This window comes from Maniola hyperantus, chromosome 11 (genome assembly GCF_902806685.2).
Source record: "Maniola hyperantus chromosome 11, iAphHyp1.2, whole genome shotgun sequence".
In the NCBI taxonomy this organism is placed as follows: domain Eukaryota; kingdom Metazoa; phylum Arthropoda; class Insecta; order Lepidoptera; family Nymphalidae; genus Maniola; species Maniola hyperantus.
The window spans coordinates 2570140-2597543 of record NC_048546.1 but is presented as its reverse complement, the minus strand read 5'-3'; the positions used below and the strand labels follow the sequence as shown (position 1 = coordinate 2597543).

At 37.8% G+C, this 27404-nt stretch overlaps 1 protein-coding gene across 2 annotated transcripts in view; it reads left to right on the top strand.

Annotated features, from left to right (window-relative positions):
- rols (rolling pebbles) overlaps positions 1-27404 on the top strand; it is a 324504-nt gene that overhangs the window by 59008 nt on the left and 238092 nt on the right. The gene's annotated exons all lie outside the window — the stretch shown is intronic.

Here is a 27404-nt window from a genome sequence, read left to right as displayed (position 1 = left end):
CAAACAGACAAATAAACAAAGCACAAACTTTTAACACCCCTCTTTTTGCATCAGAGGTTAACCAGTTTTATATCACAAAATGTTTGTATCGGATAAATTATTAAATTGCCAATCTCAATTTACGAATATCCAATAACTTTTTATGAATTAATATTAAAACCATCCCAGACTGAGATAATAAATTGTTAAAAGTAATTTTTTAGGGATCCGTACCTCAAAAGGGAAAAGGAACCCATATAGGATCACTTCGTTGTCTGTCTGTCTGTCTGTCCATCTGTCGTCTCTGTTAAGAAAACCCATAGGGTACGCCCCGTTGACCTAGAATCATGAAATTTGGCATGTAGGTAGGTTATACTGAATTTGTGGTTACATCGCAAAAAAAATGTGTTCATGAACAAATAATTAGTATTTTCAATTTTCAAACTAAGTATACCAAGTGGGGTATAATTATGAAAAGACTTTACCAAGTATAAAAATAAATAATTTTTTATTTATTTTTATGCATAATAATAGTTTTTGATTTATCGTGCAAAATGTCGAAAAAAATACCCGAGTACGGAACCCTCGGTGCTCAAGTCTGACTCGCACTTGGCTGTTTTTTATACTTTTTCATTTTGCGGCAACGCGCGCGACTTTATTGAATGTCTTTATCGAAGTTCGAAAGTATCCATACAATCGAAATACAATATTGTATTGAACTTTATAACTACTAGCTTTTGCCCTTGACTTCTTCTGTCGCTGTTTTCTAAATATCCCGTAAGAAACATTGTTTTCCAGGATGAGCTTAAATCACTTCTTGCACAGTTTTTATAAACTGTGCTACTTGCGTGATCTTGTACCTACTGATCTGGTAATATCCCTGGTAAAAAAATATATAAAACATAAATCATAGGGTCAACCACTTTGATGATTCATCATCATCATGATCCACCCATCGCGGGATCACTACAGAGCACGGGTCTCCTCTCAGAGCGAAGGGTTTTGGCCATAGTCTACCACTCTGGCCATAGTAGACTTCACACACCTTTGAGAACATTATGGAGAACTCTCAGGCATGCAGGTTTCCTCACGATGTTTTCCTTCACTGTTAAAGCAAGTGATTAATTAATTAAAACGCACATAAATCCGAAAAGTTAGAGATGCGTGCCCGGGATCGAACACCCGACCTACGATTAGAAGGCAGACGTCCTAATCACTAGGCCAAGTAGAAAGGAATACTTCCTGTGTTCGCCACGGTGTGAGCGAGGGCGCTTCGTAGACGCTGACGTCACGGAAGCGAGGGGCGGAAGCGGGCCCGCCGCGCTTCCTCCCTCATTTGCTCGCGCGCAAACTTGATCAGTATTTCAAAATTGGAACCAAATTGAAAACCAACATCGATAAATGATTCGTAGATTTGAAATTAGAATTCCGAATCTACGTTACAAATGTTTTTGTTAAGTACTTAACTAATCGAAGAAGAGATAGCCTAGTTGTTATTCAGACGTAGGCTTGTTATTCGGGGGCAATATTAATATAATTATTTATATTATTTATAATATAAATGCACAGCTATGTGCATTTAAAAAAATTAAATACCGCTTGAAGAAAACATCGTAAAGAAACTTATGTGACCTGCGACCCCTTAGGCCTTTAGAAAGCTTTGTCTCTGTCATACTTATATGACGTTTTGTTGGTCTCAACTACAGAGACAGTGCTCTACAAATCTACTATTTCCTTCTAAAGGTACATTAATTCGGCTTCGTACTGTACTTCAGTTTAGGTATACCAATTTCTACTTAGATAAACTTTGTATCGCCTAGATAGGACGTTAGCGGTCGTGTTACGTTAGTACTATTATTTATATTCTGTGGTCGTGTCTTGTAGCTTTACCACTTTGGCTTAATTTCAGCTTTGTCATGTCTTTAACATTGCAATTTTCCAGTATTTAACCAGAGTTAGCTTAAAATTGTCTAAAATAGCTTTGGTAAGCTTAAAATAATGTGCTTCTACATACGCAAGCGCGCGCATCTACTCATGTGACCACAGTGCAGTGAGTTGCGGTGCGCTTTGAAATCTGCAAATTTTAATTTAAATATATCAAAATCCGGTGCGGAATTAATTCCGCAGTGCGCGCGCTTTCATATACAGTGGAAACTCGATGAACCGGACTAATTGTTGGCGTTAGGGATTCGGATAATCGAAAATCCGGATATTCAAATCTATGAAAATAAAAAATTATAAAATTTATAATTTTAACAATTTTTGTATGTATGTTTATGTTAGTTTGTACTCGTAGTTTAATTAGTGTAATTGGCTTTATGGCCGTTCTAATTAAATAATAAATAAATAATAATAATAATAATGAAGAAAAGCGGGTTTTGTGCATGTTATGTAGTTCACTATAATAGTAAGTATTTATAATTTTCAAAGTAAGATAACTATACCAAGTGGGATATCAAATGAAAGGGCTTTGCCTGTACATCCTAAAACAGATTTTTATTAATTTTTATGCTTAGTAGTTTTTGATTTATCGTACAAAATGGCGGAAAAAATACCCGAGTATGGAACCCTCGGTGCGCGAGTCTGACTCGCACTTACAATTTTCGGTTGGTAGTCCGGATAATCGCAAATCCGTATAACTGAGGGCCGGATAATCGAGTTTCTACTGTAGTTCTATACTAGCTCACGGATTTTGCGGGGAACAAGCGTACGGAAATACCGTGGTGTTAGTTGTACATTTCATGTCATGTCATTTCAGTTTCGGAGATTATATTCGTACAGGATACGTTTTCAGGGCGGTTTATGTGAAAACGCCCTAAATGATAGTGGGACTAGTGTAAAAGCGGTGATAGCCTAGTGGTAACGGTTAGGACGTTCGGCTCCTAATCGAAGGTCCCAGTTCGATTCTGGGCACGCACCTCTAACTTTCCGAAGTAGGTAATTAAATATCATTTCTTTAATTTAATTGTGCAAAATCACTGGGACAACCCCTTCACTTCCCATGGCCCCACCAAACTCTCGGTTATATGGGCCGAATCGCGGGAGGGCGCCCGTTCGGTACTTGCTCTTGGCATTTTCCCGGGGCGCCTTCTTGACTCCCTACAAATTATTTTGTCTCTTCCTTGTCCCTTATGCTCACTCTCCCTCCTTGGGGGCTAGACGTCACAAACGGCTACAAGTCGTCAAAGCACTAGTTGAACTTATAAAAATATTTTTTCTATTGTATTTGATGAACGATGTGCTACGGTTCCACCACTTACTAATTTTTATGAACCTCGCCTCGTGATAAACTGTGCTCTCAATTAGTACGCGCGGTGTAGGCAACAAAAGTGAACAAAACTGGCAGAAATGCATTTGAAGCCATTACAGGCAACGGCCGACCCCCTGCAAACAGATGGGCTGTACCTATCCGTTCCGAAAATATCGCGACGCAAATAGAAAACTTATAGAGTACATACTTTCCGTTGACCTATAATGGTAGATAGGTAGGTCTTATAGCACAAGTAAAGGAATAAATCCGAAAACCGTGAATTTGTGGTTACATCACAAAAACAAAATTAAAATGTGTTCATGAACAAATATTAGCCTTTTTAATTTTCGAAGTAAGATAATTATATCAAGTGGCGTATCATATCAAATGTCTTCGCCTGTGCATTCTAAAACAGATTTTGATTTATTTTTATGCATAATACTTTTTGAATTATCGTGCTAAATGTCGAAAAAATACGACCGTAGTACGGAACCCTCGTTGTACGAGCCTGACTCGTACTTGGCCGGTTTTATTTTATGAAGGACCCGGCTACGTCTGCGCTACTTACTAATTTTTATAAACCTCGCCCCGTGATAAACTATGCTCTCAATTAGTACACGCGGTGTAGGCAACAAAAGTGAACAAAACTGGCAGAAATGCATTTGAAGCCATTAAAAGGCAACGGCCGACCCCCTGCAAACGGATGGGCTGTACCTATCCGTTCCGAAAATATCGCGACGCAAATAGAAAACCTATAGAGTACTTACTTTCCGTTGACCTATAATGGTATGTAGGTAGGTCTTATAGCACAAGTAAAGGAATAAATCCGAAAACCGTGAATTTGTGGTTACATCACAAAAAACAAAATTAAAATATGTTCATGAACAAATATTAGCATTTTTAATTTTCGAAGTAAGATAATTATATCAAGTGGCGTATCATATCAAAGGTCTTCCTTCGCCTGTGCATTCTAAAACAGATTTTGATTTATTTTTATGCATAATAGTTTTTGAATTATCGTGCTAAATGTCAAAAAAATACGACCGTAGTACGGAACCCTCGTTGTACGAGCCTGACTCGTACTTGGCCGGTTTTATTTTATGAAGGACCCGGCTACGTCTGCGCCACTTACTAATTTTTATGAACCTCGCCCCGTGATAAACTATGCTCTCAATTAGTACGCGCGGTGTAGGCAACAAAAGTGAACAAAACTGGCAGAAATGCATTTGAAGCCATTAAAAGGCAACGGCCGACCCCCTGCAAACGGATGGGCTTTATCCGTTCCGAAAATACCGCGACGCAAATAGCGTTAACTACCAACGAACTACGAAGGGCGGGCGTTAGATAACGTGACGCATCGCCGTATCTCATACCAGCTGTTTTCATTATTGAGACTTGAAAATTTTACCTGTTAACAGGAAAGTAGAATACTTAATAGTAAAAAAATAATTTTTTCTCAACAAATTTTAAAAAAAAGGTTAAAATGAAGGATAATGTTAGGAAAAATAGGAAGGTGAGATTTGTAGAGCCAAAAATGTATAACTACTACGGTAGAAGAATAAGCGCATATTAATTAGTTCCTAAAATATTTAATGCAATCGGTTGGGCTGGGGAGGATATCGATAGGCTCAGTGAGGGAGTCCTTAAGAAGAGGTTAAAGAAACACTTACTTAGGGACTCTCTAACTGACTATCATGCTTCTTAATTATTTATTTGTATTTTTGTGTTTTCTTTGGTTATTTATTAGTAAGTTGTTAGAATACTCAATTGTGTTAGTTTATCTTTTAGTGAAGTAGGTAGGTTTAAATTAGTATGTAGTACAGTTTTTATTATAAGAATAGATATAGGTGTATGAATAGCGTTAAGGAAATATAGTAGTAAGTTATGTACTTAGTATTAAGAGCGCCACCTCGCCAACAAACTGGCCCACCAGTTTGGCGAGATAGATATGTAGGAAACTTTGTAAAATTATTATGAATAAATAAATTTAAAAAAAAAAATTCAGCCGTGGAAAAAGGAAATGTTTTTACAATTTTAGTGAATTTCTATTTTTCGTTTACAGTTGTACACCTTTTTGGGATGGTATATTGAATCTTCTAACAATAAGTACTTATAAAGGGACTGCCTAAGCGATAAAGGATTTTTGGAAATTGTACCCCTAAAATAGTTAAATAGGGAATGTTTAAAAAAAAAATCGCGACGAAAATAGCACTAACTACCAAGTACCAACGAGCTACGAAGGGCAGGATAACGTGACGCATCGCCGTATCTCATACCAGCTGTTTTCATTCCAGCCGTGGAAAAAGGAAATGCTTTCACAATTTTAGTGAATTTTACAGTGAATTTTTAATTTTTCGTTTACACCTCTTTGAGTTAGCACATTCAATCTTCTAACTATAATTATATAAAAGCTTGTCCTGACTGATTGATCTATCAACGTGCTAAAATCCAATATCCATACTACTTACTACTAATATTATAAATGTGAAAGTGTGTCTGTCTGTCTGTCTGTCTGTCTATCTATCTGCTAGCTTTTCACGGCCCAACTGTTTAACGAATTTTGATGAAATTTGGTACAGAGGTAGCTTACATCCCGGGGAAGGACATAGGCTATTTTTATCCCGGAAAATCAAAGAATTCCCACAGGATTTTTAAAAAACCTAAATCCACGCGGACGAAGACGCGGGCATCATCTAGTCTAGTAGTGCACAAGTACCTTGTAAAGACGGCATTGACCTCCTTAACGTTATAGGTGCGAGGGTTGCGACTTAGTGTGAAATTTCACCAAGCCTTTTAAAATGCAAACGAAGTCACATGTGTAAGCCATTAATAAATCAACGCATCAATCTAATGAGAGGGATAACCTCAGCACGTGACTGACGCCTTTATTTGTAGGGTTAGTATGAGATTTTACTCCCCCAACGTTGATAGAATTCGAGTGTCGAAACAATATAACGCATAGTATAGACGGTAATCGAGTTATCTAGCGAGGGGACAAGCTGTGTGGGTGTGCGCCGTTCTCACCCGAATTACTATCTCAACCTCTGTCGCGTACTATAAAAGGAAGAAAGAAAATGAATTTATTCGATGTTAATGTCGTGTCACAAAAAAAAACATACAACACTTCTCGAAATGGTTGTATAGCCTACTCGTGTGGTACAGCTCAGCTTTCTGCTCATTTCTGTATCATATTAGACGCAAAGTCGCATACAATCCCGGGCGATGTATAATAAAAAAAACATAACTAGTGTCTCTTATGCTAAGTCTGTGGTTCTACCGCAGTTCAGAACGAAAATTCTACTGAGAAGAACTAGCATACAAATCAGATAGGTAAGTAAAATAAACTTAAAGTGCCATCATGTTTTAAGGCTCGACTTTGCGTTAACTTTGCCAGCACCTAAGGGAAATCTTTGCAAAATAACAATAAATTCCAAAATTTGTACCGAACATTTAACAACCGTTAAAGGTAAGTTACCGAACATATTAAACAAACAAAGCACAAGAAAATGGCTTTCTTTAATATTTCATTGTAAACTACAGTTCTGAACTATGATTATCAAATACGTTTTATAAACTAACAAACAAACAGACATAAAAAGGCGAGTGGAACCGTGGAAAATCAATAGTGTTTTGATACTCGAAATCTACCAAAGTTTTCGAGATGTAATCTCGTACTAATTACAAGAGCACGTGGCAAGCCAGCTATATTCTGAACAGATGTTGTTCGAGGATAACCCTATTTTATTAATAAATGTGTAGGCGTGTCAATGTTATAATAGGTTTTACTGTCATAGATTCCGTGAAAAGAAACGTTGCATGAAGGAAGCTTTACTCTGTGAAAAGAAGCCATCTTGGATTAGCCGGCAGATTTGGATTTTGACAGACACGCGTAGGTTGTCAGATTCAGAATTCACTCTAGCCTTTTTATTAGAATTCAGATTAGCTTAGGTAATTCGAGATAGGTAGCTTTTAGCGTGAATAATAATAATCGTGATATTTAATTCTGTGATTGTGATAATGTAGAATGTTTGTGTTAAATCGTAACCTTAAAGTAATTCTAACCTTTAATGCTATCCGGTGACTTTGTCTGCAAAGCACTATTAATAATGTTCGCGTAGTTGTTAGACGAATATGGAATATTAATTATATTGGTGAATATTAGAGTAATTCGTGAGTTAACGGTTGGCTCAGTGGATAGATTATTATAATGACATCCGTTAAGGTTATTTCTGCAAACGCTAGTAATTTAGAGTGTAATTGGAGATATACCGGCAGTTGAGATAATAATTAGTTTAAAGTGATAGTTTAGTGTGATAGTAATTTGCAGTTAACTTTGATAGTACCCGTTTTAGAAACGTATAACCCGTTTGGTTAAGAATCATTGATGACTCTTGTGTAGGGTAGACACTACCCTACACAAGAGGTAGGGTAATCGGACAATGAGTTTCCCATTAGATCGAATAGCTTGCATTCTGGTGGTTTCGAGGAAACCGGGCACGAGCTGGCGATCCCTTGAGTGGGATTCGCGTAGGTAGGTATAGTGTGGCGATTGCATGCCTGGATGAATAGTGTTCGAGGCGCCGTAGCGCACGATGCTATGGCATTCGGTATGTAGACGCGCATAGAGTGGATAAGGTAGAGCTATTGTGATATTGCGAGTTAGTAAAGAGGAGTCAATAATATGATCTGGTTTAGATAGTGAGTGTCAATGCAATGATTATTTTAAGAGTGTTCATGAAGTTGAGATTGATGATTGAGCTAGTCGCCACGCGAGTTTCTTGCTGGCTCTTCTCGCGGTAGGCTGTAGCATTCCGAACCAGTGGTAGATTGTCTTTAGATGATCAGATAAAGAAATGGCTAGTGATTTGATTCAGAGGTTGCAATAGCAATTGTGCCCTAATCACATGATGCGATGATGCTATGATGATGATGATGATGATGTTGAGATTAGGTTAGAGTGAGGTGAGGGGTCGCTGTGAGGGGTGGTTGGAGGCGACCTAGGTAGGGTTAGGTTAGGTTTACCTCGTTACCTTGCGTTGATAGTTTCCCTGTGCTATACGTGAGAGTTTCCATGATAATAATTGAGGATAGTCCATGTAATTTGATAACACAAGAATATCGTTAGTTCACATATGCGGCCTGGTTCATTTTAAGAAAGTAAATCCCGACTCATCCAATAGGTTGTTTAAAGTGCTGAGAACTAATTGTAAAGATCATTGATTAAAGTACCTAGTGGTTAATTACTACGTTCTGATACGTTCTGATGTCGGCTGAGGATTAATAATAATAATTATCGGTCATTCTCCTTCCTATTTCTGATGTACGTGACTAGCGCGCCTACAAATGCATTTATCTAATGAAGATAAATATCGTGAGCTAAGAATAACAACGTATTTCGGGAATATTATGTTATAATATTATAAATGTACTCTTACAGATCACTGAACATGAAGTAGGTTTGAAAACATGTTGGAGAATTTTTATGGGTATTGAGTTTTTGAAACTTAGAAAATCAATAGAAATAGAATGAGTGCCTTGTAGCAATGAAGTCACGTGAATGGCGCAACATGAAGTTCTGGATATTTTCTACCAAACGATTTCGAGTCGTCGACAAAATATGACGGTCTTGCACTAAGTCGCGTGCCAATAGAAAATTGACACTTATTACGTACTTTCATAGCAATTCACTTTTGGTTGATAGTTTATCTATACTCTATAGTAATAAATAAAATTGAAGTGTATGTATGTAATTTCGAAATAACTACCTCATATTACCTCATATTGAGCTGTGATAGCCTAGTGGTTAGAACGTCCGCCTTCTAATCGGAAGTTGAGGGTTCGATCCCGGGTACGCACCTCTAACTTTTCGGAGTTATGTGTGTTTTAAGTAACTAAATATCACTTGCTTTAACGGTGAAGGAAAACACCGTGAGGAAACCTGTATGCCTGAGAGTTCTCCGTAATGTTCTCAAAGGTTTGTGAAGTCTACCAATCCGCATATGGCCAGCGTTGTAGACTATGGCCAAACCCTTTCTCACTCTGAGAGGAGACCCGTGCTCTGTAGTGAGCGGGTGATATGTTGATTATGGTGATGATTAGCCCTGATGCTATAAGGAATTATAATCCTAAATAGTGGTGATTGCACGGGATTTTTAAGAATCATCCGTTTAAATGTTTTTACGGGTACATAGATAGATACCTTGCATCCCGGGCACGGGCTACCTACTATGGATAGGCCTTTTTGTCATGGAAAATCAAAAGTTCCTACGGGATTTTTGAAAACATAAAACCACGCGGGCGAAGCCGTAGGCATCAGGTAGGTCGTTACCTACTGTTTTACCAATATTTTTTTAGTTACACCACACAATGTGCGATTTAATTATTTATTAGAAGAAAGTGTTTTTTTAAATAATACCTAGCAACCTATGACCTCTCGCTTTTGGTTTTCTCCTTGACCGCGAGTTATTGATATAATATCGCACTCCAAGATCAAATCTATTTTAATTAAGTACCTACTAAAATAACATTTTTTCAGTACGCTTAGTACGACATTTTATGTCTCACTAACTTACTTATACTTTGATAGTATTTGAGAGTCGAAATATTATAGTAAACTGGATCTATACTGCCTTGTTTTAAAGCTCAAGTTTGTCTACACATCTACAGCCAGCGCTCCGAGCGGAAAAGTTGCGAAATTAAAATCAGTGGCATTGAATTTTTGACTTTAACTCAAGGCTCTTTAGGTCCATTTTACGTTGACGGTGTTGTGTTTCGACTCTCGAATTCTAGCAACGTTTGGTGAGACGTAAAAACTTATACTAAGCGTACCTAAAGAATCTAAAAATCCTTTTGTTAATAGATTTATATTGCAGTCGCTATCAGCATTCGTAATAAGTGCTACAATCCTCAAAGTTCCTCATTCAGTAATCCTTTTGTAACAAAGCAGTTGACAGATTGTTTCGTTTCCAGTTTTTCCGCTTACCTACTACAATCCCAAATAGAGAACTCTGCTACGTGTTCAAGTTACGAACTAGGAATAGAAAATTGAATGAGTCCGCGACAGACCGAGATGGCAATCGGGGAGGGAACACCCCGCACACCCGCACAGCCCCCCCCCCCTCCCCACCCCCAAAGTTAGGGGTGAGCACGGGTCACGTGCGTCAAAAATAACTTGAAATAAAAACAAATGTTTAACTCAAAAGAGCAACCGCCGAGTTTCTTGCTGGTTCTTCTCGATAGGAACGGCATTCCGAACCAGTGGTAAATTAAACTAGTTAACGATTCAAAAGCACTTGTAATAAGTCTACTTGAATAAAATATATTCTATTCTATTCTAGTGAAACAAAAGTTTGGCTCAATCCACGACAAAATAAATAGGTATTCACATGTCCTTTAACGGAATACTGGTATAATACCATTTGATACGTTAAACCTCATCAAGTCAATCCCCGCGTACAATCCCTCGCATATTCTCACGTTTTATTTTATTCGAGCATAATAAATAGAGGGGTTGATTTTTTCCTGTCACAAAAGTTGACTTGAAACGTTATTATTGATGACTGTACCCGTAGTACAAGATTTTACGTCTCACCAAACGAAACCAAATTCGAGAGTCGAAATACTTCCGCGTTACAGTAAAATGGACTTAAACAGCCTTGAATTGAAGTCAAATATTCAATGCCACTGATTTTAATTTCGCAATATTTCCGCTTGGAGCGCTGGCTGTAGAAGTGTAGACAAACTTGAGCTTTAAAACGAGGCTTTTAAGATCCAGTTTACTGTAACGCGGAAGTATTTCGACTCTCGAATTTGGTTTGGTTTGGTGAGACGTAAAATCTTGTACTACGGGTACCGAACCGTAAAGTGACTTTTCTCGAATATCCGTTATTTCAGGTCGTATTTTTTGGGTTCCGTTTTTCCTTTTGAGGTACGGAATCTGCTTATAGGATCACTTTGTTGTCTGTCTGTCTGTCTGTCTGTCAAGTTTCTTGACGGACAGACAGACAGACAGACGAAGAACGAAGTGATCCTATAAGGGTTCCTTTTTCCTTTTGAGGTACGGAACCCTAAAAAGGGAAAAGAAAGAAATAATACGATTTGATTTGTGTAAAACCCCAGCGTGAAATCTCTCGCATCCCCTCACGTAGATGGTGGAAAGGTTGATTTTTTCAGCGGAATAAAAATTGATTTTGAATGTTATTGGTCCGAGCCGGGGAAATTATGCGAAGGAAGCATCGGGCGTGATGGAGAGTCTGTCAGTGGCATTACCAAACCGAATCAATTTGAACACCCCTACTACGATAAAACTAAGCAACAAAAATAGTTTATTGGGTTTGAATTTAGTTGCTCAGTACTTGTTTTTTTCTACTGGGTGATTCATTATTACTGCCCGTGACTTCGTTTGCGTGGATTTAGCTGTTAAAAATCCCGTGGGAACACTTTGATTTGCAGGGATAATAAGTAGCCTTATTAAAAAGAAATAGCGAGCAAATGAGCAGGTGGTTCACCTGGAGGTAAGTAATTACCGCACCGTATTGCAGCACCAGAGGAACTGCCAATGCGTTGCCGGCCAAAATACCACTGTCCAGGACTTTAACAATATATACCCATGCAAAAAATCATGTTCATCCGTTGCGACTTGCGATGTGATTGAAGGACATCCCAACAAACGAATAAACCAACAAACAAACGCATTTTCTTATTTATGATATTATGAATAGTGTCTGATATGATATTGATTGAGGGTGTTGGGTATCTTGGATGTGTGGTGATGGGGCATTTAAATAGAACACTTGGAGCTTCTCATAATTTATTTGGTCTCACTGTTACATAATGAAAACGTGTTCTCCCAACGTCTTGGTAGGGGCTGACTACGCGTCCTGCCTTAGCTCACGAGTTACCCGTCAATTCTCCCCCTCTACAACTCAGCCCCTACAAGGGGTTGAAGGTCTCAGTTGAAAAAAAAACCAGAGCTTTGTTATTTTTTACATACACGCACTTGACAACAATCATGCCAGTTAAAAAGCAATAATGAGAGAGCGCGCTTACATAATAGGTGTCTATTCTCACCTGCCTTGAAAAAAAACTTACTTATACTTATAGCTTATCTATTCGTTTTACTTGAAAGAAAAGATGGGCGTCGCATCGCAAGGGCGTTGATTTTATATCAACCACGTCATATTGATACTCAAGGAATCTCGTTCTGTGACAGAACAGTGAGTTAATTTACTAATATATTTTCTACGTTAATAATACTTTTCAGTTTCCGTTTATCGTAATTGTCATTGCCATTCATGTGTAATTAACATAATAATTGTAAATGCTAGAAAACTATTTTTTTTTTTTTTTTTTTTTTAAAGAATATTAGCCATGTTAAATGACTAATATTCCCCTTTCCTCTCCAATTAAGCGTCAGGCTTGTACTAGGAGTAGGTACGACAACAGTGCAACAGGCGGGGTTTGAACCGTCGACCTTTCGGTTTTCAGTCCACTCCTATACCGGTTGAGCTATTGAGGCTCTGATTATTCTGATATTGCACACCATTATAATGGTAAATACACTGTAACCTGACTGCTGTACCACCTATAAAACGCGTATTTGCAATAATAAATTATGATTATGATTATGATTAGGTATAAAAAGTTTGAAAGAAATAAAAAATTTACGAAATAATTGTGTCAGCTTTAGATCGACACGCATTCTCGAAGAACGATTAAAACTGTTTAAGATCGAGTTATCATAGTAGTAGTAGCATGACGGAAGATGGGTAGTATTGCAAATAATTTCCTATTACCGCTCCCACACTAAGCCGTCTTTCCAATTTTCCAAAACAAATATCCGCTCCATATTGTGACTACGAGTACCTCTACATTCTACAAGCGTTCGAGATCTTGTAGCGTATTTTACATCTTCTCGAAACGTAAGATTGATACGAAATAGTGATTTTTGAAATTTAAATAGCGCTAGCTTACGCTCGAGACTTCGTCCGCGTGGACTACACAAATTTCAAACCCCCATTTCACCCCCTCAGGGGTTGAATTTTCAAAAACCTTTTCCTAGCGGATGCCTACGTCATAATAGCTATCTGCATGCCAAATTTCAGCGCGATCCGTCCAGTAGTTTGAGCTGTGCGTTGATAGATCAGTCAGTCATTCAGTCAGCTTTTCCTTTTGTACTTTAAAAAACTTAACATAAGCATAGTTAAGTTAACATTAGCATGATGATGTTAACGAGCTTAACATACGGATAGTTAAGTTAACATAAGCATGATGATGTTAACAAACTTAATATAAGCTAGTTAACATATTTTCGTGTTAGCTTATGAGTCAGTAGCTCTTTCGAACAAGGACAAATTATTGAAAATTGGCTTTTCCTCTCAATATTATCGCATAATTACCGGTATAGGTATAGATAATGTACGTCGTACAAAGTTTACACTGTTACCCCTATGTTATTATACCTAGAATGGCGTCAAACTAGACGGAGCTTTAACCAAGTGCAAAGTTTATAACCTAGTTTATATTAGGAGTTTTAGAATAATAATTATCCCTGGAATTGTTTCGATATCAAAGAGGAGTTCTTAAAGGAGGTTTTTTTACTTAATAATAAACTATATCCCCGCGGACAAAGTCACGGGAATCGTCTAGTAAACGACGCAGAGAGATATTTTTATACTTCATAGCAGAAAGCTTTCAGTAATACTAAAATATGCATCGAAGCTGCAGTGGAAAACGCAGGTGTTATCGCTGCACATACAACTATGTAAAGCATAACTTTGGGCTGTGCTCTTATAAGTACACTTTGGGGGTATGCAAAAATTCATTTCTTGGCTGCTATGCTAGAATCAGTTTGCATAACCATAATTTTGTTCTTTTTTTATGTGGACTCGTTGTTGCATAAATAAAAAACCGACCAAGAGCGAGTCAGGCTTGCGCACTGAAAGTTCAGTACTACAGTCGTATTTTTTCGACATTTTGCACGATAATTCAAAAACCATGATGCATAAAAATAAGTAAAAATCTGTTTTAGAATGTACAAGTAAAGCCCTTTCTTATGATACCCCACTTGGTATAGCAATCTTATAGAAGTTTGAAAGTTGAAAACAGCAAAATATTTGTTCATAAACACATTTCAATTTTTTTCTTGTGATGTAACTACAAATTCACAGTTTTTATTTTTCCTTCATGTCTCCTATAAGACCTACCTTCCTGCCGAATTTCATAATTGTAGGTCAACGGGAAGTAACCTATACTTCCTGTTGACCTAGGGTATACCTATAGGTTTCTTGACAGACAGGCAGACAGACAACAAAGTGATCCTATAAGGGTTCCGTTTTTCTTTTTGAGGAACGGAACACTAAAAATATGAAAACCGCATTTGAAAATATCTACAAAGTTTAAAAGTTATGTGAAGGAATACAAATTACAAGGAACTTTCTTCCTAATCAGGAAAGGAAATAATTAGGAATTCTAATAACTATTAGTACCTTGAAAAACCGATCTATGTGCGCCAGCCGTTAAGTTGATAAAGTTTCCGATTTTAGATCACAATTGATTTAATTTCAAAGATAAATACCATCCCGAACGTATTACTCGAAGCTAAATTTTCAAGTTACAGCTAAAATTTCCGCGGAAGCCGGTTAAAAGTATTGGTTAAATTGATTTAAAGGATCATTACCCGCTTCAAAGCACACTACGAGCCAATTCTACAAAAAGTAGAGCAGCCTTCTCTTCGATTGGGAGAAGCTATGTAACTATCACCATTGCAAAAGTATCGAACCATGGGTCATAACAAAAACACAGGTGTGTGCAACCTTTACGCATGGATGTATTTAAACTTCTTTGATATTGTGGCAGATACTACGGTTAAATAAAAGTCTTGTTAGAATTTAGTAGATTTAAAAATTAGTCATAGTAGGTAAGTAAAAATAGAACGTTTAATTTATGGCACTAACTACTTGGTACTTTAACACCTCGATAAAAGTGGTGGCCTAAAAACAGCAGATCTATTTTGTGGCCATTTTAAATACGGACGGAAAAAATATTCGCTTTATTTCCGTAATTAAATAGATCTGAGTTACACTCAACTCAAGTCACGTATAGAGAGGTTTTACCCAAAAAATATACGGATGTGTGTCAACAAAGCATAAAATACTAAATAGGGAATATACTAATATTACCTTTCCAATGTACTGAACAGCATTGAACTACAATTTCCCTCATCTGCTAAATCTTTAATATCAGACATACATTTTTCCATAGCTCTAGCTATTGCCCAAGACTTCAGCCACGTGATATAGTTTTTAGCCAAAAGCACTCAGGAATAATGTACTTGTAGCTATCCATCTGTGAGAGCATTTTCAGAATCGGATCATTAGTACCGGAGACTATCTCCTCCGATATAGAAAGTTCTGTCAACTTCTGCTCGTGTAACTTGATGCAATTCTATTACAGCTCGATTACTGGTAGGAGCAGGTTATCTTAAATAACCCAAATTGGCGATTAATTTTAACATTTACCTACTTTATGACCTGCAGACGTGAGCTGATAGGCTTTATCATTTTAAAGTCTACGTCTAATCTTTTATTAAAAAAAATCTTGTAAATTAAATTAAAAACTATATTGCATACACGCTCTGAAAAACTTAGAAAAAGAAAAAAGCTTTAAGATATATAATATATTAATCGAAATGTATAATATTCTTAAATCCGCTCGTAACTACTCAACGGCTCAACCGATTTTGATAAATTGTGGATAAATTATACATCATTAGATTCATCTTGATGGCGCAATTGTCACTGGGTAAAAATTCTTAAAAATTAAAATGGCGGATTTAGCTATTTGTTAGAGACATGATAAAAAGTGTACCTATCTCGTAGTAGTACATACAAGTTCTTTGACCTATCTGTATAACGAGCGAACACAAGGGATAACCTGAACTGATAAACCTTCTTCTTCATTCTGGGCCGGTTTCCGCACTTAAACGTTTCCGTCTGTTGTGCGTGCATCGCCCCTCCCCTGATAAACCTTATCAGGTATTTGATGCGCCGGAATAGTTAGTAATGTAATATTAATTAAAACGTACCTATCTTTGTTTTAAAAGAATAATAAATAATGCGCTTTAATATACGGGCTAAAAAAGATTTTTCTGAAAAATTTTACTTTTTAGGTTTTTTTACAGTTTTTGGTAAAACTTGCGTCTCTGACATGGTCCAAAATCTCCACCAAATTTAGTATCTCAGTCAAAGATTTCACAGGATTTACTTATCTCGTGAAATTTCCCGACGCAATTTAGACAAACTACGTCACAAAATTTTCACTTCCACAAGATTTCCGAGGCGCACATAACTCCACCAACTTCACGCCTCTAAAGGACAAATTGTGGTACAGGGCGGGGAATGTACGAAATCTTGAGGGTTAGGTATCCCAGGAATGCTATATTATACGGCGGCTGTACTAGGAATATTTGCATTCCACTGTTGGGGAATTTAAATAATGCCCATCCCTTAGGCTGAGGCCTGAGTAACGAGTGATCCGCGTGAATTTGATTAATGGAAAAGATTTTTATTTGAATATTAACTTTTACAAGTGCTTTTGAATCAGGTGAATTTCACAAATAACGGAAACAGGGAGGAAAGGACCTTGTGTTTCCATTATCTGTGGGAATTTTGACCAAACGATCGGATCACGATCGGATGCTCGCTCTTTCCCTATCCCCACTCAGTCAAATTCTCTTCATTTCAATCAATTTCAATTCATTTGTATATGTCAACAAGCACGCAAATTTGGTCAAGATCAAATCAATGTATGTGTGTAATCTAGATGATTGAAAAATAAACGTTTTATTTATTTATTATTTATTTATTTATATTCTCTTTGGATAAACAGAGACCGAGCATACTCTATCTCTGTTTATTCAAGGAGAGTTTGACAGAGTGAGGATAGAACGAGCATTCGCTCGTTTGATCCATCGTTTGGTTTAAATCCACTTTCAAGTGATCCTACCACCGTGTCCAGCGATGCATCGCCACTTTTTAGGGTTCCGTACCTCAAAAGGAAAAACGGAACCCTTATAGGATCACTTTGTTGTCTGTCTGTCTGTCTGTCTGTCTGTCAAGAAACCTACAGGGTTCTTCCCTTTGACCTAGAATCATGAACTTTGGCAGGTAGGTAGATCTTATAGCTGACATTTGGGGAAAAATCTGAAAACCGTGAATTTAAGGTTAGATCACACAAAAAAAATTAAATTGTGGTCATGAACTAATAATTAGTATTTTCAACTTTCGAAGTGAGATAACTATATCAAGTGGGGTATCGTATGAAAGGTCTTCACCTGTACATTCTAAAACAGATTTTTATTTATTTTTATGCATTATAGTTTTTGAATTATCGTGCAAAATGTCGAAAAAATACGACTGTAGTACGGAACCCTCATTGCGCGAGCCTGACTCGCACTTGGCCGGTTTTTTTCTGAACAACCCTGATAACGGGCTGCCATTTTTTGAAGCTAGCTCGTAATCAAAATACGCCCGTGTCATATCTTCTAGGTATTAGTCGGTGTCGCTACGTGTACCTATGTGTCACATACACAAGCGTACAGTACGCGGCAGAAAGTAATGTACATCGACATTTAGAAGGAGATAGCAGATTTGTAGAGCATTGTCCGTGTCATTGAGACCGACAAAACGTCATATACGTATGAGTGACAGAGATAACGCTCTACAAAGCCGAAATGTCATTCCAAAAGCCTATGAACATTACTTTCTGCTGCGTACAGTACTGATTTGTCTTCACTTTTTAAAATACAGTTGTAAGAGCCTCACCAATTTAGAGTTTTTATTTATAATACTAATTATCTTTGGCTGCTGTATATTTTTGCAAAAAGTCGCGGTGGGCGATGCCCCCTTACACTAAGCCTTAGGATCACTAAGGGTTGAGTTAGGCGAGGTGATTGACGTGATATAGGTATGCCCCTAGTTTCAGAATTCTTAAACAATCTGTTGACCTCTAAAGTACAGATGTATAAATACCTAGATAAGTCTAGTTTTATTCATACAGTTTTTCCTAGAATTTTTTTAGATTCTTCGTAGGTACCCCCTTTTTGTTAATCACACAATTGTAAGGGTTTTCTTAAGATAAAAATGCTGTGGGCACCCAGATCATTCTGCATGCGACTCAACTAAGATATTATGTGAGTTAAGGATAATCAGTACCCTTATTATAAATGCGAAAGTGTGTTTGTTAGTTGGTTTGTCCTTCAATCACGTCGCAACGGTGCAACGGATTGACGTGATTTTGGGTATTGTATTTGTATTTTTTTTTTTTTTAATTCAGATACAAGTTAGCCCTTGACTGCAATCTCACCTGATGGTAAGTGATGATGCAGTCTAAGATGATAGCGGGCTAACCTGGAAGGGATATGGCAGTTTTTATTAAACCCGTACCCCTTTGGTTTCTACACGGCATCGTACCGGAACGCTAAATCGCTTGGCGGCACGGCTTTGCCGGTAGGGTGGTAACTAGCTACGGCCGAAGCCTCCCACCAGACCAGACCAGAAATTTAGAAATTATAAAATTCCAAACCCCTGCCAGGAATCGAACCCGGGACCTCCCGCTAATAAGACCACAGCGCTCACGACTGCGCCAGGGAGGTCGTCAGAAGTTGTATGGGTATTAGATAAAGACCTGGAGAGTGACATAGGCTACTTTTTATCCCGGAAAATCAAAGAGTTCCCAAGGGATTTTTAAAAAACCTAATTCCACGCGGACGAAGTCGCGAGCATCAGCTAGTATTATTACTTATACTCGTACCTATAGGTAGGTTTTATTCCTGTCTAGATTCTAAATCGTAACAAATATAAACATAAATAACACTAAGACATTAGACACGGCGGTAAAAGCCCGATGAATTATAAAGCAGCACTTAACGCCTCCGAGGTTTGAGACGTACGTCTGTGTCTGTAGATTTTAATGAAATGCCGTCTCCTCGCCGAAGCATATTTACTAGACTTGTGGGCACAAAGAATTCAACCTCAAGAGTACGCAACAAGGTTTTGCATGAAAACAAAATCGTAAAATGTTGGCAGGGGACAGGAGAGAATGCTTTGTTGGAATTGGTGGACTCAAAAGTCACGTAATCAAGACAATGTACAGTTCTCGCAATTCACGAAGGCTAGTGAACTATACTTGTGGTAAGGGTAACGTCGATTACATGGTCATTGTGTAAGTGTGCGTGCATGTCGGACCAATCAGTCGCGAGCAAGCGCTCGCAAACTTACACGTAGGTTACCTACCGTTACACCTACCTTACGTATACCGATACGACCATGAGTCAGCCTTCGTGAAATGCAAGAACTATAATAACAATAAGTTACCTATATTAATTTTTAAAACTTGTTATTGTCAATGTATGTTGTCCTATTTCAGTTCCTTTCATACGACTATGCTAAAACACTGGGTGATTTGGAGAATCTTGCCATAAAATCTGGCATTACAATATTTGGCGAAACCGAATCGTTATTAAATTTAACTCGGCGCAATATTCGCCACAAATCACAGCTGCGTGGTTAAATTTCCGTTTCGTAATAATTTAGTAGCCGTTCATTGTAACAGGTAGGTATTACTGAAACATAACGTTTTATCTTCTAATTATATATAAAAGAAAAAATGGAAAAATAAACTAGGTTATAAACTTTGCACTTGGTTAAAGCTCCATCTAGTTTGACGCCATCCTAGGTATAATAACATAGGGGTAACAGAGTAAACTTTGTACGACGTACATTATCTATATATAATGTTAACTTAACTATGCTTATGTTAAATTTTTAAAGTACAAAAGGAAAAGCTGACTGAATGACTGACTGATCTATCAACGCACAGCTCAAACTGTGAACGGATCGGGCTGTTTAGAATGCAGATAGCTATTATGACGTATGGATTCGCTAAAGAAAGTTAAGTGATTTAGTATTTTTCAAACCCGCAATGTATAGCGTGCAAAACTCGGGTCAATCCGAGTGACCTACTAACGTAACGTTATCGTACCTATATATAATATACGTATATATAACGTTATAACGTAATCATCTGTCTTCGTTTTTGCCAGTGTACTGGTTACACCCTGTATAGCTCGTACATTTTGCTCACATGAACATTATGCTATGAAATGTATGTATTCATTTCCATACAAAAGTTTAATTCGTGCCCTCCACATTCGCACTTGAGCTTTGTCGATTGTTTGCCATAACCCCGAAACACACAGATGTAGAGTTACTGCTGGAATGTATCAAAAAATATTATGATTTGAGAGTAGGTACCTAACTAGTCAAAAACAGGAGACAAACATGTTTTATGTTATGAGTTTATGACCATTGACCATACTATTATGTTTCAGTAAAATAACTCTACTATTTGGTTTTTATTTATGAGCTGAAAGCTAACTTTCCCAATTTACTTATCAACAGCTTTTCAGTAAGAGCAAGGAAGAAGTCGCGATATTATGTATACCTACTAATTTAAAATCTTAACTTACATTAAAAGTATCATCTGCTGCGCGATTGCGGGAGAATGACGGCTACAATGTCACGATCGCAGTCATCTCTGATTGGTTAATGCTAGCTCACTATTGGTTACAATGCATTGTTGCAACAAGAATCGCACAAATTCAGGCAGTCAGAACAATTGAGATTGTAATAATGATTGATGCAGGTTTTAGACAATCGCCCTACTGATTCTCTAATTAGTTGAACTCCTAAAAAGCAGTGGCTCACCAACTCCCTCCCATGCCACTTTCTGATCTTAAAGGGGTCTTGACGCGTTGCGCGTCGCGGGGTCCATCGCGCTCAAACATATTGTGGCCAAGTATGAGAGCGTTTTTGAATTAATATATGAAAACACGCGGCGGGCACCGCGGCGAAGTACGCGGCGTCTTCGTAAACGATTGTATTTTCGCGTGTGACACCGTGGCCACCGACGCGGGCCTCGTCGCTAGTGTCGCTACGTTTCTCGCAAGTCGCAACGCCTCTCCATAAACGGAGAATCGTATGTCGCACCGCGCGACACGACTCACCACGCGACGCGCAACGCGCCGCGTCTCCAGAAGAAACGAGCCCTAAGTCACTTCCATGAAACCTATACCCACAGATCAGCCCAGTAAAATTTATTGTCAAAACTTGGGGTAATTTATGTTCGACAATAAGTCAGGGGGTTACCCCAAAAGTTTCCGAGCCCACTTCATTATTTGGCGTGCTATTTAATTTATAGGAATCCGGTCGCTCCCAGCATACCTGAAAGGGTTATTTACTGTATTCATTAATTATTTTCTTCTAGAGGAACGGGATTTACCTATGACTGCTGAGATTTTGATCTTAGAACACTAAAGACTGCTCTGGACCCCTAACGCGTGCGTGAGAGCGTTCTATTTCAATCAACATTTTTTTAAAATTCATTATAGGTATAGGTACGCTTGACCACAATCACACCTGATGGAAAGTGATGATAAGATAAGATGGGACACATTTACCTAGAAGATGCCTATTCACTCTTGTTTTGAAGATACCCGCGGTTGTAATTGGTAGGAAACACATATTTATGGTCAAGACGTCATACTCAAGAGCGAGATGTGCTGTTTTAACGCAAATTAACGTTTGGTATTGCGTTGTTTATTTGCTTACTAGATGATGCCCGCGACTTCGGCCACGTGGATTTAGGTCTTTAAAAATCCCGTGGAAACTCTTTGATTTTCCGGGATCAAACGTAGCCTGTGTCCTTCCTCGGGATGCAAACTATCTCTATCATCAAAATCAGTTAAACTGTTGGGCCCGTGAAAAGCTAGCAGACAGACAGACAGACAGACAGACACTCTTTCTGATCACTTTCTCAGATCTGAGATTTAAGAGATTTGGTTTATTTATTTGTTCTCGCTTACTGCTCTGATGACACCGATGCAAAAATCGGCGAAATTTGGTCCACCTAACACGGAATTCCAGTTAATTTAATACGCGTAATACAAGTTAGTCGCCAGATTACCTAATACAGATTTCAAACAAACTGTCCTAGAAATACAATCTAGATGGTCTAGACGTGAACCTGAATGCGATAATCGCCCAAACACAAAGTCCTTTGATGTCGAACCTGCGCCTGTCGTGTACAATTCAACCTTTGGCAGAACAATCAAGAACTATGATTGCGAAATTAAATTATCTACTGAGGTAATATTTGAAACATTGGTCGCGATTCGAATAGCAATTTTCTAAACTAAATTTTTGGGTTTATTTCTTACTGATGTAATAAGAGAAGATCAGCCATACTTATTTAGATTAAATATATCATTAGTATTGTAAGTTTAGGTGGCAAAAACATAGGTATTATACATAATTTGCAATGTTCTCTTGAACTTTTGAAATTGGCTAATAGTAATTTAATTTAATTTTATTTTATTTTATTCGTTTTTTGCAATCAACAGCGATATCTAAATATATAAAAGGAAAGGGTGACTGACTGACTGACTGACTGACTGACTGACTGACTGATCTATCAACGCACAGCTCAAACTACTGGACGGATCGGGCTGAAATTTGGCATGCAGATAGCTATTATGACGTAGGCATCCGCTAAGAAAGGATTTTTGAAAATTCAACCCTTAAGGGGGTGAAATAGGGGTTTGAAATTTGTGTAGTCCACGCGGACGAAGTCGCGGGCATAAGCTAGTATACAATATAATTTTACATAATAACAGACTGAAAGTAAGGCCAAATAGGATTACAATTTTTTACTTTTTTTAATGTAACTATTATAGGTTTCTTAAATTAACTATTATAAGTACAAGGCTCCTAGCTTGGTGACACACAATACACTTTAGCGCCGCCTGTTGATGAAAGCAGCAGAACTAAGCAACAGAAATTAAAACTTCTATTGAATCTCTAGGCGACTAACAATAATTAACCAACACGTTCGTTCGCTACGCCTAATACAAACCTACCGTGGCGCGTCGCTCGCAGTGTGGCCAACTGCGATAGTTTGCAATACGTCTGTTTATACTAGGAGATCACTAAGCGAGTAGCTTGGCTCAGCACTTTAAGCGAGGCTCTTAGTAATATGGCCTTAGCCTAACGTTTATACGTTACGATGTCAAAGCCGGCTCTCTTAGAAACCACGAAGTCATCGTGTTTCTATAGGCCAGGTTTCAGTAACTTTCACAGGTTTCACTAGACTCTAGAGGCTACAATGCGGGCGCTATGTGGCGGCACTGCTGTCCTAAGAAAGCCTAGATTAAGATACTAAAATCATTTGTAATAGGGGACGATTGTCCAAATGGAAGCTATGGCAAAGCCGTAGGTTGACATCAAAGCGTTTGGTGACGGCCGGTAATTACAGCTCCACTTTACATTCCAATTTCCTGGAATTGGAATTTCACCAAGTCAAATAATTCCAATTTGGACGTCTTGCGGCTTGCCTTCGTTAGAATATCTAACGACTCATATGATTGCTAGTTTGAGTTGCATTAGATGTTTGAATTTTTAAGGTTCCGTACCAGGGGTGTAACCAGTGGCGTGCACAGGGTTTGAAGCCAGGGTAGGCACTAGTTAAGTAGGAGCCTGTTCACTGGCAGGTTATAATGAAAAATATGCATTGAGCTAAAAACTGGGGTAAGCAGTGCATTTATGCCTCTATGACCTGCACGCCACTGGGTGTAACAGATATTCGCATCCACATCCGCAAATGCGGAACATTCGCATCAACTCAGACATCTGCATCCGCGGATGTGAACTTCTAATAATCCGCATCCGCATCCGCGAATGTTAATATATTAGCATTCGCATCAACCCTGTTCCGTACTTCCGAATGAGAAAAACAGAAACCTTATAGGATCGCACGTATGTCTGTCTATCTATCTGTCACAGCTGCTTAATTTACTCCAAATCTACTGGAACGATTAAGTTGGTGCTCATGAATTTTAGATTCATGACCCTAACACGGAAGTGTGACGTAAATTAATTAATTTTGAATATGGGAATCACTTTTGGAGGGCAAATTAGATAATTTAAAAAGAGTTTTACATGCATATTTCCTCGCGATGTTTTCCTTCACCGTCAAAGCCTTAAGACGTATTTGGTTGCTTAAAACGTACATAACTCCGAAAAATCAAAAGTTGTACCCGGGATTGAGTCTCAGACCCCAAAAAAGAGGCCGAAAGTCTTTAACTACTTTCATCGCTTTTTACCTTTATATTTATGAGTATATCTCATACATTGTACAATCTCCAACTTTAGTTTAGGTACACTTTTGCATGCCAAAGTTGCACTCTCACCCCGAGGCACAGTTATTGTTGAACGATAACTACCAGCCAGTCAGAGGCGAAGTTGCGCGCCGACTGTCATATGACTGAGTAGAAGTTGTATTACAGGTGGAATTGGTTTTCTAAAGTAGATTTAGCTATTGTAGGGGATCCTCAATAGTCAAATGTGAAATAATAATATCTATAAACTTGAGTTTCACTGGACTGTGGACTGGTAGGTTAAATACTTCTAGTGATGTTGCCATTAATCAAATCAGCAACTCTTTATAACTAACGTCAAAACGCGTGTTTGGTATGGAAATGGTATGAGTTATGAATATGTGATTATGAATACGTCATAAACATTTGATGTAATTTTTATAGTTTAATCGATATTTCAAAATGGTTAACAAATTTAAAAAAAAAACTAACAAAGTCTTGGATTTTATGCATTTTTAAAGACCATTTATTTGATAATCACTAAAATATAATAATATTTTTTTAAGCTTTGTGATTTTTCACAGGTTACGAAAAAGCTTTTCACGTGTTTTCTCACATGCTATCTGTGAGTTAATGGTTCACCTCTCTCTAAATGCATGTGAACGAAGTCGCGGACATTATCTAACATAACATCTATTAGAACATCTACTTATTAGATTTTCCAGAACCCAACCGCATTGCATCAATGCACTAATGGCTAAAGTTAGAGCACTAAAAATTCAGAAAGCGTAAAAATTTCAAAGCACACGCCTCACGGGCGACAATTACCAGGGGGCCACGGGCACCGAAAGTTTCAGTTTCAAATTGTGGTTGGCGTTAGTTGCCAAACTCTGTAGTTGGCCACTAGTTGCGATATTTTATTCACTCCGGCTGAAAAATCTAAATATATAAAAGGAAAAGGTGACTGGCTGACTGACTGATCTATCAACGCACAGCTCAAACTACTGGACGGATCAGGCTGAAATTTGGCATGCAAATACTTAGCTATTATGACGTAGGTATCCGCTAAGAAAGGATTCTAAGGGGGTGAATTAGGGGTTTCAAATTTGTGTAGTCCACTTGTATGAAGTTGTGAGCTTAAGCTAGTATATAAGATGAAAGCAAATTACGAGTAGGTAGTTTGATATAATTATTTTACTACCTAGCTGATACCATCGATTTCGTTGGCGTGGGTTTGGTTTTTAAAAATCCCGAGTAAACTATCCGTTTTTCCGGGATAAAAAGTAACTTATGCCACTTTTGACGTCTGTAATAACTACATCCATGCAAAAAACCACGTAGATCCGTTGCTGAATTACAGCGTGATTCAAAAACAAACCAACAAAGAAACACACTTTCGCATTTTTATTAGTAGTAGGTAAGTATGGATTGTGATATATATTTTTTGTTGCAAACAAAAAATATCATGCATGTTATCTAACTAGTTAGGAGTTATATTCAGTTAACTACATAGTACATTAAAATGTAATTATATTTAGTCTCGCTTTATTGCTTAAATTTTGCGCGCTCATCCAGAGCTACAGTATTCAGTATCACGCTGAAATTTTGGTGGTTCTTTTCCCGAAGCGAAATGATTTTATCGTGGTATTGCAATCGATTTATAAATATAAAAAAACATTAGAGTCAAAAATGTCAAATTTACAATCGAGAAAAACAAAAATCGAATGAGACCTCGAACCAATAGTGATACCGCGTGCGTGCAGGCTAGTTTATGTCGTATCACTGCGCGCGAGAGCTTATTTTGCTCTAAACTTTTTCACTTTATTGGCAGCGCGGTTCGAGTGGATGTACCTACCTGCTATTCATGTTACTTCTAGGGCGTTACTATTGTTTCTCACACTTTCGAGTTGTCGATTTTTTTTAATTATTTCAAAACAAAAACATTTTTATTTTTTAAGTTTGATTCAAAATTTCGATTGTACTACTGAGAGCAAATCGTTCTGCCGCGGGAAGACAACCACTAATATTTCACCGTATAGCAGAAGTATAGTATTTAGCGTTAATACGCTAAAGAGTGTGCGAGCGAGAATACTATACTTACTCGTACGTCACAGACGTACGTTTATCGTTTTAGGTACTATGAAAGTCTCGTGTTTTTTAAGTTGTACTTACAAAAATTAGTATTTGGGGTTCTGGTTAAAAATGAAAAAGTACCTAACTGTTTCAAGATTTTCAAAAATTCGATTTGAGCAGAACCGGGGTGAGTCAGCTACATAGTTTGTTATATAGTGCTATTGTAGTTAAACTACGTACCTAAGTATTTTTTGCCCACGAACCGTGGTTTGTATATTCCCTTTGTGGAATAGAACAATGTAAGCCGGCTGCACAATCGTTGTTAGTAAGTTAGTTTAATTGCGTGTAGCTAATGTTGGTGGACGGCCAGCAGTTATATTGCTGCAATTTTGGAAGTTGGTAAACTTTTTGTCATTCACCGAGTTGGTGACAAATTGTTGTACCTCGGTTGACGCATACAGCGTGCCATATAAGTCCCGTAAATTGCTAATGCGCGTGGCCGCCATTTTAGTGACGTCAGCACTAGACTGAAGTTTCAAGCTGATGGTATCGTTTTATTTCGGCTGACGTCAAAATGACGTCATTTCGATGTTAATGAGACATGAACAGCGGTTACGCACTAATCCGATTCGAATCCGTGAAAATACGGATATAAAAAATATCTACGTCATATGTCATAAGCTATACCACCTATCATACAAATATAATTAGTTCTATGACAACTTTGAAGCGTATTCTCACGGACTCAGATCGGATGAGTGCGTTACCGCCGCGCCGTTAGTGTCTTCGCTGGCTCCCTTTTTATTATTTTGTCATTTAATTTAGGTAGAATAAATAAACCTGGATTCTATTAATATATCGACAGCATATTGTCAGATATTTAATTGCTCG